The sequence below is a fragment of the Cicer arietinum genome, chromosome 4, assembly GCF_000331145.2.
Source record: "Cicer arietinum cultivar CDC Frontier isolate Library 1 chromosome 4, Cicar.CDCFrontier_v2.0, whole genome shotgun sequence".
Lineage (NCBI taxonomy): Eukaryota > Viridiplantae > Streptophyta > Magnoliopsida > Fabales > Fabaceae > Cicer > Cicer arietinum.
Genome location: NC_021163.2, coordinates 33,766,121 through 33,778,478, shown reverse-complemented (window position 1 = coordinate 33,778,478; position 12,358 = coordinate 33,766,121). Strand labels below are relative to the sequence as shown.

The 12,358-nt window shown below is 28.4% G+C and overlaps 1 long non-coding RNA gene across 1 annotated transcript; it reads right to left on the bottom strand.

Moving 5' to 3' along the window:
* Positions 1 to 3,626: 3,626 nt before the first annotated feature.
* Positions 3,627 to 7,292, bottom strand: LOC140919916 (uncharacterized). Its single transcript, XR_012162574.1, has 2 exons — positions 7,002 to 7,292; positions 3,627 to 4,667 (listed from the first exon to the last, which is right to left on the bottom strand). It is a non-coding gene; the product is annotated as an uncharacterized lncRNA (long non-coding RNA).
* Between the last annotated feature and the right edge of the window lie 5,066 nt (positions 7,293 to 12,358).

Genomic DNA, 12,358 nt, shown 5'->3' with positions numbered 1-12,358 from the left:
ACTTCAAAACATTAAACATATATTCAGAGTTCTCCTCAGTGCTAACTCGGTATCAACAATCTCGATTCATTTTCGAGACTCAATGAGCTAACTACACAAACATCAAGAATTATAAAATTTACTTCAAGGTTACATTACTGAAGAAAACTAATCAATTTCTGCTTTATAAATCACTCCCTTACTTTAAAATCTCATTTCACAACTTTATGTTTTTTAAAAACAAACATCACTTTAGTCCCCAAATACATTAACATCTAGTTGTCATTTTAATTATAAAAACATAACCAAGCATACTTGCAAAAGTCTTCTTAATTTTACTAATTTAATTTAATGTAATAAAATTTATATTGTCAGTTCAAACTCATTTATTCGAAAACAACTCATTATGTTACTCAAACACATACAACAATGAAATTTGCACATTATGACACGTCACATTTGGTCTTACTAAAAATTTTGGAGGTTTGGTTTCATTTTTTGTTATTAAAGTTACTAACTCTTCTAATTTCAATATTGACAAAGCACTAAAGCAAAACACACACTTTCATTTTACTCCCTTATTTTTTGAAAGAAAAAGAGTTGAAAATATAAAAATTAATAACAACTATAGTAGTGACAAACAAGCAAGATTAAAGCTCAAAACATAAAAAGTAAAATAAAAATAGATAAAAAAATAAAATCACTATTTCCCCTTATATATGCATGCTAACAAGTTTGAGAGAAAATAAGGAGAAAATAGTAATCATCTATATTTGACTACAAGGTGTTGTATTCGATTACAAAGTTAAAAATTTTAAATAAAATTGAACGTTACAGAGGTGTATTTGACAACACTCCTACTATAGTTGAATACAACTGCGAAGCAATGCAATTTTTCAGTTCAGATTTAACTTGGATCATTGCATATGTTCATCAAACCTACAGGAATGATTGTCACTGATTTGAAATGATGTCTAATGAGTGTAAATTCTTCTTAGTTTTATATTTAAAGAATAATCTTTTCAACAATCTTTTTATCAATCTTAGAACAACTTTGAACAAACTTTCTGAAATATTTTGGTTTATTCAAAGTCTTTGTTTCATATTTCAAGTATAGATTTTACATTGTCATATCATTGAGAAATGTTCTCTATTGTATATGAAATTATATTAGACTATTAGTACTCAATTGTTAAACACTCTTGATTTCAGTCAAATTCATTGTTGTAAACCATTCAAGTTATTGTGTAAATTGAGGAAATTGGTGTATTTTCTTCAAGAGTTGTAAACTAGGATAGTGGTGTGCTATCTTAGGGTGATTGTTTGAAATTTGTAACACAAGTCTTAGAATTAGACTTGTACTTATTCTAACAAATAGTAGAAAATATCTTGTGGTGTGCAAGAGGACTGGATGTACCCTTAGTTGTAAGGGGAACCAGGATAAATTGATGTGTTCTTTATTTTTCTATCATTTACATTTTTTTATACTTCAATCCTAAACAGAAAAATAATTCACCCCTCCCCCCTCTTAGGTGCGCTTTTGTACTAACAAAAACATATCGTTCAACCATTTCATAACACACCTTCAAACCACTCCCAACATCGCCAACTCTCAAATATCCAAGAACCAAAGCAGTAAAACTAATAACATTTATGTCAGACATTTCACCAAACATCTTTTGTGCATCCCTTAACCCCCTCAAAACATTCGAATACGAATCGACAAGAGACGTTGGAACAACTGGTAATATAAAAAAATATATATAATCCATTTTAAGTGTTTACGAATTAATTTTATATTTTGTTGATCTTTTTAAATAGTTAATTTTCAAAGATAGGGATTAATCACCGCGTTTCAAGTCGGAACATCCCGTTCAACTATTTCATCAAACACCTTCAAACCACTCACAACATCACCAACTCTCAAATACCCAAAAATCTAAACAATAAAAGAAACAACATTTGTGTCAGACATTTCATCAAACACCTTATGTGCATCCCCTAACCCACTCAAAACCTTCGAATATGAATTGACAAGAGACGTTTGAACATGGGTAATATATATAAAAAATTAATCATTTCTAAGCCTTTACGGGTTAATTTTCTATTTTGTTAATCCTTTAAATAGTTAATTTTCAAAGATGAGGTTGATATGTTTTTGAGATAATAGAGGGAAAATATGAGGTTGAAGGTAGAGTTATGGATGGAAAAAATTTGGTTATGTGTGGTATGAATAATGAAGGAAAATATATTGAGTTTGGTGAGAGAAAATATGGATTGTTGAATCGATGAAGATGATGAAATTCACTTTTTTGAGTTTGTGATTGATAGTGATGAATACAATGAAATTCAAACAATAAGGACTAAAACTTTGCAGGACAAAAAATATATTTTCCTTTCTCACCTTAAGTTTTGTAACGTCTAGGTTAAGAATCAAAAATAAAGTTTTTTGATACTATAGGGACGAAATTCAAACAAAAAAAATTTTACATATATTAAAATTGAAAACTGTTATATTTATAGGGACCAAAAACATATATTAAAAAAATATATAATATTTATAAACAATGAAATAGTATTATTTTATAAAATGATTTTTCTTAAAAGTACAAAAATTTACAAATAGCTTTTTGATTCAATTGATCATTAATTTATTAGTTAAGGAAATAATTGTATCATATTCCTTCAACTTATTAATGTATAGAAGCCCCCAATCTATTTACTTAGATGTTTTTAAAAATATTAAATTAAATAACTGTAACAATTACGAATTTATGGCATTAAATTATATGAATAATATGATTGTAAATGGATATCCATTTTAACCACTGAGAAAAAATTTAAGACCTAGCTAATGAAAACTCACTAACCTCTCTTAATTAACTCTCACATCGTTAAACTCCGTGAAACTCTTAAAAATTTGATTCGTCAGATTTTCAATTTGTTCTCCTAAAAAATTAGAGTCCTCGTAAACATGGATATGACTCGCGAACCTCTCTGCCTCTATTTCGCTTTGTACCTTGTTTAGTAATGCTCTAGATGTCAATCATGGTGATGCTCTGGAAGTGTATAATTATAGCAACTAATTTATTTGAAATAATATACGAAGATGGAGAAAGATTTGAAAATCTGTTTATGGACCGAATCTTGAAACATTTGACATTGGTATTGTTGAGTGTTGCTTACAAATAAAGATAGACGCAAGATATTTAAATCGTCCCGTTAGAAAAAGACAATAGTGGAAAGGGTGGAATGTGTTATTTATTTCACAAATAAGGGGTACTATTGTTCATTTACAAATTATTCAAAAACAATTGTTCATTTACAAACCAGAGGGAATATGAGTGATAATTGAGCATATTTTTATGGAGGTTAATGCAATTTGATGCTTAAAAATAAACAATTTGATCTAACAATAATTAAAGAAAACACAATTTAGGACCTATTGCCCCTTTTCTGAGTCACTCTCCCTGACAATAAATCTGCAATAAAAAAGGATAGCTTTCAACACAAATTAATGTTCAACAAAGATTATTTTAATAGCTAAAATAAAACAGCATTGCTTCAGTAGTTAATTAACATGGAAGCTAAACCAAAAAGAACTAAATAAAAAAAAAAAAAAAAACCACTTAAACAAACACCTAATAAAATATAAAAACCCCTTATATAAATATAAAATATCTAAAGCATATTAACCTAATAAATAAATAAACAAAAGAAAAGTTTGTTTCATCTTGGTAGCTGATTCAAATGAAAATCGAGAACTCCTCTTGAGCCCAATTGATTCCCTCTTGTTCTTCTCTTCTTCATTATCTTCATTATCATAAATAATGGGTCAAAAGTTTGGCCCTTTTACGGTCACCACCATAATCCTAGACATATTCCAGAGTCTTTGAGTGACAGTAATAAGTTCTGATGCATTTCTTGGTTTAATACAATCTTAATGGCAAGTATTTCGATAAGTCAATAGCTGTTATATCTTGATCATCATTATCATAATTGCTCTGTTTCAAGGACATGGCGTGCCCCTTCTGATCCCTAATAGAGTACGATCTCATGGGTCTCTAGTACATACAAAGGCTTGTTTGATTGGAAGACTTTGTCACAAACATGACAAGCATGTTTTTGTTTCCCATCGTCATTAATATCATGATTGTAACCACCACCCTTTGGTTTGTGTTCTTTGAGTATAACATGTTTTATTTTCTATTTACAACTCTAAATGTAATTTTGTAATAGAAGAGTGGGTTGACATTATGTTTGAATTCTCTTGAAAATTTATTCAACAAACTTAATTTTACTTTAAATCTATATTTGGTCAAAAGTAATGTAATGAATACTTCTTAAATTGTCCATTTCACAATTAGAAGTATAAAATAACCTCCTTCCCATGTTGACGGTAACTACAAAATACACTAACAACAAAATTTCACATTATATTATAATAAAATATATACATTTTTATAGATACATATTTAAAAATATATTTAATTATATAATTCAAACAAATTTTATTTTATAAAATAACATTTATAAAAAAAATATCCAAACATATATTACCTTAGAGAAAACTTAAAAGTACATTTACAAACATTATTCTATACACAACATACTTAGAGAGGTAGAAGAAGAAGGGAGCGGTGGCATGTTTTGTAACCATCGAGAGCATAGCCCCAGAGCTGGACATTCTGTCACAAAGCAATTAATAAAATAACTCAAAAAGCAAAACTTGTAAAAAAACAATGAAAAAATTATTCATAAAAAGAAAACCATATACAGAACAACGAAAGAGGAACTTTATGTATTTTAAATAAGATCATCTTTTGACATAAATTTACTTAGCTAATCAACTTAAGACATTTACTTAGCTAATCAACTTAAGACATCCTGAAAGCTCTTCAGTGTGCTTTGATTGCTAATAAGAAAACAAACTTCTAGAGAAACGACATTTTAACCTTTTTATAAATACATATCTGTAACAACTTGCAATTGATCTATTTCTTAATATTGTTTCCTAGAGTTTCCATCCAGCTACCAAATTTCGAATCCCCACAACTACATGGACACAATAGAAATTGATAACACATAATAGCAAGCACAACATAGCACGAAATAAACGAGGCAAAAAAAGTGCATGCATGAGTCTCAAGCATAGCAAAGGTATAGAGTAGAGCTTCCAACAATAATTACCCACATAGAAGGATGGTGTTGAATAATAATATACGAAAGTAGAAAGCATCTCACATACTATTACTTTTTTAGTAGACCTATAGTGAAAAATTCAAGAAGAACTTTATGCGTCTTGTCATTCTCAACTTTTTCAAAGAGAGCGTAAAATTATTTCATAAGTTGCGGGGTTGAGGTTGCAAACTTTTTCTTCTATTTCTAACAACAAGTCGATGTTTCATCAAACAAACTCTTTACAAAGTCCACCGATCATGATATTATATGGAGCATGTGAATTAATACAAAGGCTACTAACATCCCACACCCCAACTAACATCTAATTGATATGATATACATTAAGAAAACCACAAATGACGATTTTATTGAAACTAAAGGAAGGTCATGCCAAAACCAGAATGCCAAGCAGAAAATTGTTGCATAGCCAAATCATAAGAAGCATCAGTTAAATCCTCTAACCCCTCACCTAATATTTTTATTTTTTTTAAACAATTTACCAAGAATTAGTTGAGACACAAACTGAATATATTTTAGCTAATAGCAAGAACATTGATAACAACTAATAGAGAGAAATAAACTTTTCCACTTAATAACTCATAAAAGCATATCATAATATAAAAAGCATATTCTGCATTTACTCTTACAATAGACGCCTAGGGAGCATAAATAAATGTTTTACAAAGCCTTGATTTGTCTCTTACAATAGACGCCTAGGGAGCATAAATAAATGTTTTACAAAGCCTTGATTTGTCTTATCATTCTTAATATTCTCAAAGAGAGCGTGAATCTCGAGTCCATCCATCTATGTTCTAACATTTACATTCTAGTCTTTAATAGAAAATCTCTACTACATTCTCAAGCTTTGTTTTCCACACATATTTTGCTTTCCACATAAGCTTTCATTGCAGATAACTCGTAGTCTCCCAATTTTGCACAAACCATCAATGATATATTTTTCTTTTTGCACATCTTGTAAACTCATAAACTCCTTTTGCACATTATAACCTCTTTTGCACGTTATAAGCTCTTTTTGCACTTTTCATTGCAGATAACCCATAGTCTCCCAAATTTGCACAAACCATCGATGATATATTTGTTGAAAGTGATTAATTTGCACAAACCATCAATGATATATGTAATCAAATGAATTAATTTGCACAAACCATCAATGATATATATAATCAAATGAATTAATTTGCACAAACCATCAATGATATATATAATCAAATGAATTAATTTGCACAAACCATCAATGATATATCTATTCATAGCGATGAATTTGCACAAACTATCAATGATATATGTATTCATAGCTATGAATTTGCACAAACCATCAATGATATATTTATTCAAAAAGATTAGGTGCTTCATGCAACATTTTCATCTTACATAATCCATTAATCACAATATTATAACTTTGAAAATCAAAGTAACTCACCGTTAAGACATAGACCTTTTATAAGAATAATTTCACACCATTATCGCATAAACCTTTCATACGGGTATTCAAAATAAAGATATCAGGTTGATAACCCATCTTGAGAGTGTTGCCAAATATAAACAAGGCAAATTTCATTTGACTCAGGTGAGAGTAAAACTTAATCAAGATGTTAAATTCAACAAAGTTTTGCTTAATTCCGCTCAATTCCATATATTGAATGAGGGATATAAGAATGGGATTATGGTTCTTGGATTTGACAATAGGAGCTAATATCTTGTTAAATTCGATGATGGATGGGGAAGGATGCATATGGAGCATGTGAATAAATGAAAAAACAACATCATCAATATTGGAGTTTTGAGAAAATGAAAATGGGTGAAGAGAGTGAGAGAATAACCTTGAGGATGTGGGTTTCGAAATTGAAAGGAAGCTGAAAGTGAACTCTACAACAAATGACATTTTGAAACATCAAGTGACGACGGCTATCTCTGCTTTTAATTGTCGGCGTTTTGTATGCAATGTTGTAGATAAGTGATACAGGAAGAGGTTTGTGTTTTATAGCGTTTCTCTGTTCACTAAACAAACGCAAAGACTAGGTTTAGCCGCTGGCATCTCTGATAATGGTGGACTAAATCCACGACCCGCCCAAAAACCGAATGTTCCGCAAGAAAATGTGTGCAAACGAATGGGTTGGGTCAATCTACGGGTAGACTGATGAATAAAATTGGTTTTATACACTTCAAAACGTGGGGTGCAAATCCAAACGTTAAGCTCAGCGATACTTACGATAAAAATTTTGTCTCAAAATAAATATAATTTATAATTTTAACTATTATTTTTATATATCTTTAATAATTATTAAATACATATTTTTTAAATATTATTATATTTTAAATTGATAATAGTAAAAAATTCACTAATAATTAAAATAAATAATGTAATAAAATGAATTTTTTAATTATTATATTATTCAATTATATACAAAAACTTTAAATAACAGTCTCTGTAAAACAGAAAGAGTATAATAAAAATATAATAAACAGAAGGAGTATAATAAACAGAAAGAGTCTTTATAAAACTTGTTTGATAATATTCATTTATAAGCTTTTGAACTTATAACTTATCGTTTATATTTTTTTTTCTTTCAATTTTATTTTTATTATTATAACTAAACTTTTTTAATCTTTTTTAATCATAATAAAAAATTTTAAAGTTTAAATATGTCTTGATTTTTGCAGTTATATTTTTTTTTATTTTGATCTCTGTAAGTATTTTTTATTGGTTCACATCTCCATAAAAACATATTCATTTTAAAATGATCAATTAGTCTAACTTTTATTTAAAAAACTGTCAACTAGCAACCTTTGTTAGGAGACATTAAAATTAATTAAATAATTAACATTATTAACTAGCCATCAATGGTGATGGTGTTGTTTAACGGTGAGAACAAGGGGAGAATAGGGGGCGGCAATGAGAAGAGGAAGAGATAAGGGGGTGAATGTAAGACGGAGAGAATGAAAATTAGAGTTTTTAATTTTGATCTATCTTTCAAAAAATAATCTAATTTCTAATCTCTATTTTATTTTTTATTGAAAATATTTATTTAAAATATTGTCAGGTTAGCTTAATAGAGCTAGTGTTTTTATAATAGAAGTTGGACAGAGCGACTATTTCAAAATGAATCTATACGGATGTTAACCAAATAAAAAAACTTACGATGACCAAAATAAATAAATGAAAGATGTTATAATTGCAATGACCAAATACATATTTAAATCTATTTTTCAAATTAAAAAATATGTATAAATAATTTTCTTATTAAGGTTTAAATATTTTAAAGTAAATAATTTATTTATTTTAATTTAAAATAAATAAACTAGCTAAATAAATATTAAAAAAATATCAAAAAGGAGTTCATTAAAATCATGAAAGTGCAATTATAACATCTCACTAAAATCATAAACTATGCCAAGATATGGAAAAATAGAGCCATCTATCATCTTTGGAGAAATTATATTCAACAATCGGTGGCAAACTCCATAGAGACGTTGAATGTCATTAGTGTAGAGTGTGTTTGTGTTACACTAAAGTGATTCACACGTGAGATATGGATGGAGAAACTGTTTAGCGTCTGAATGAAGTGTAGATTTAATGGCACTACACAACTGAGCATCAATTTGTTTCGATTTTGATGTTTCAGTTGCAACCATCTTTTTCATGATTTTTAGTGAGATGGTCCTTGTAACCTTGACCAAGCATCCATAGTTTGATGTCGGCTGCCCAATTGTCATAATTTGATTCATTCAATTTTTTGATAGATAGAGGAGAGGTAATGTAGTTGGTAAAGATGTTATTTGTTTCAGATAGAGACATCGTGGTTAGTAAAGAGTGGCAGAAAGCGTGTCTGAACCAGGAAAACATGGGTTGTTTGAACTGAAACGAATATACCTGTGACTCGAAACTGAAAACTCATGGCAAATATGGAATCACAAGGCTGAGGTGAATGCAATGGAAGAAGTTGCGTTGTGAACGGCAGTCAAACACACCATCATGCAAGGTGGCAGTGGCGCGCGTGTGGATCTGATGCGCAGGGAGAGTGGCGGCGCGTGTGGGTGCGTAGGATGTTTGTTAATGACGCGTGTTGTGGGATGGATCGTTATGGTTATGGGATATACGACGTTGTTGGAGTGGTCATTCAATTTCCTTCATCATGAAAAAAATGAATACATTAATTTCAATGTAAAAATAAGTAAATATTTATTTATTTATCTAAACCAATTGATAGTTATTATAAAAAATTATTTATTTATACCTCAAAATTATTTGATTAATTTTTAATAAAATTGCATTCAATTCTCATTGTGTATACAAATGTGACGCGTACTATTTTCTAATAATTACAAAATATTAATTGATTTGAATAACTCATAAAATTTAACAATTTGATTTTTTTTTTTTTTGAGTTTTTGATAAATTTAGTAATATATTTTTACAATGGTCATTCATAATTAAGAGATAACTAAACCATATGATCGTAGCATGATATAGTATGACTCCATGTGAAAGTGCCAAATGGAATACGAATTGATTACAACTATGCTATATGGCGGGACAAACTATATCTACAAATTACAATGGTTTAAAAAGTATAAAACGTCTGCTATATGGTTTAATCTAATGAAACAAATATAGGTATTCTATCTCTATTAATGTTATTAGTGAAATATAAATGTAATTTTTTCGTAAGAGTACAATGGGTTTAAGGTCTTCTTAACCTTTGACCGATGCACTATCACTTCATCCAAAATATATTTATATATAAAAAAAAAAAAATAGTATTTGTAATTCTTTTTTCTTTTACTGACCTTTCACCTAAATTTTTGTGTAGGCTGATCTTTTGGATTATAAATCTAAGTTTTTTTTATTTTTTTCTTTTAATATTTTTTTTCTTTAGAAGAACTCAAAGTGGTGTTCAAATAACTTCATGATCGGTCAGAGATCAAAAATTTGTTTCAATATAAGACTTTCAAAATAGGTTATTTTTAAGAACTTTATGATTGAGAATCATAAAAATTGATCTTTCAAGCCTTATCGTGAGACCACGTTTTTTCTAGTGGTTGAGGAAAGCTTAATAATGGAGGAAGAATGAGGAAAGATGTACAAATAGGAAAAATGACTAACTCAAAATGTAGACCACATGTCATGCTTGTTGATTAGCTGAATGCTTCAAAATAAAGCTAATATTTATTATTTAATATATTAGAACAAATTTATTAGGTCATTTACACAAATTAACAAATTTAATCAATGTATAATCTCACTGAATCGTCCACCTTATAATTGAAGTGTTTGGACTTACTATAGATTCAATATTTTGTTTTGGAACTAACTTTCAATATGTTTGTGATTAAATAGACTCAAGTTTTCTAAGAAAAAATGATCAATTCAAAAGGTTTTAGACTAACAAGTCTTTTCATAATACATAATACACCAACAAATTTGAACAAGAATTTAATTGCAATACGTCGTTTTTTTGTTTTTGTTTTTTTACAAAAATAAAAATGCACTAAAAAAAATGATGATGAACATGCATGATAATTGAATGTCTACTCAAAAAGAATGATTTGGTATGCTAAATGAGTAAGAAACTAAATTATTTAAATGTCTATTTTTCTTTTCAAGTAATGTGAAATACAAATGATTTAGACTTATGTCGATGCAATATAAAATACATATTTGTTAATCATATATGTCAATATCTAAACCGTTAAATATTACCAAAAAAAAAAAATTATATGAGTGATGCAAAGTAAAAAACGATTTTTGCAATGGACGATGCATGGTATGCAAATGTGACTATCATTTTAACATATTGGTTCTTCAACCCAAAAACAAAATCTTGTGTCCACAAATTGAATCATATATGATATTGAAAATGTCACTCCATCAAGGCTCATTAAATTTTTCATGTGTATGAAGTATGATGGGGTCATGGGAATAGACCGAAGAAAATGAGAATTGTATAATCTAAATTTTGAAGAAATGTAGAATGTGTGAATCGATTTAATTGAATGTCTTGGATTTAGAATGGAGGTCAAGTGTTTGCCGAAATATTGATCAAACATTAAATGACTTTTAAAAGCTATGACAAACTAAAAGTCTCAACATATTCAAGGTCGTCATTTTTTATCCCAAGGTTTTCACCATTTGAAAAAGGTTCAATAACACAAGTCCTAGGATGATTATTTTTTTTCTTTAAGCAAGCAAATTACAAATGAGTATTCGTATATCTTGTCCCAAGATCGAAATTTTAAGAAAATGAGCAATCAATCAATTGATCAGAATGGAGTTTTTAGGTTTGTAATGTGATGAATGGCTAAAGGAGACCAATCAATCATGGTTTGTAATGTGATTAGAATGGAGCTTTTCCTTTTTTCTTCTTGGATAGAGAAAGATGACCAAACTTAATTTCAAATCATGATTGCTCATTTTTTTTTTAGATTTTAATTTGAGTACAAAACTCAACAAATATATATTTGTTTGCTTTTTATTTTTTATCTTTTGCTTTGTGCTTCAATTTTTTATTAGGCTACCCATTCGAATTTTCGATCTAATTTTTTTTCTATTTTTTTTCTTTTAATATTTTTTTTCTTTTCTTCCAAATAATTCAAAGTGAATGTTCAAATAACTTGATGATCTACCTAGAACGACAATTTGTCCTAATTTGAGACTTTCGATGAAATAGATTATTTTTTGGGAATTTTATGATTGAGAATCATAAAAATTGATCTTTCAAGTGTTATTTTGAGACCAAATTTTTTCTAGTGGTTGAGGAAAGGTTAATAATAGAGAAAGAATGAAAAAAGATGCACACATAAGAAAATGAATAAATGCTTCAAATAAAGTTAATATTTATTTTTTTTATTATATCAGAACAATTCTATTATATCAATTACACAAATTAACAAATTTTACCAATGGATAATCGTCCATCTTATGATTGAAGTGTTTGAATTTATTGTAGATTCCATATTCCGAGTTTGGAATTATCTTTTAACATGTAGCTGACTAAATAGACTCAAGTTTTCCAAAAAAAATTTTATCAATTCAAAAGGTTTTAGACGGATAAGTCTTCCAAAATTTGAACAATAATTTATTGCAACATCGCCTTTTTTTGTTTTTTTAACAAAAAAAAATCCACTAAAAAACGATGAACATGCATGATAAATGAATGTCTACTAAAAAAGAATGATA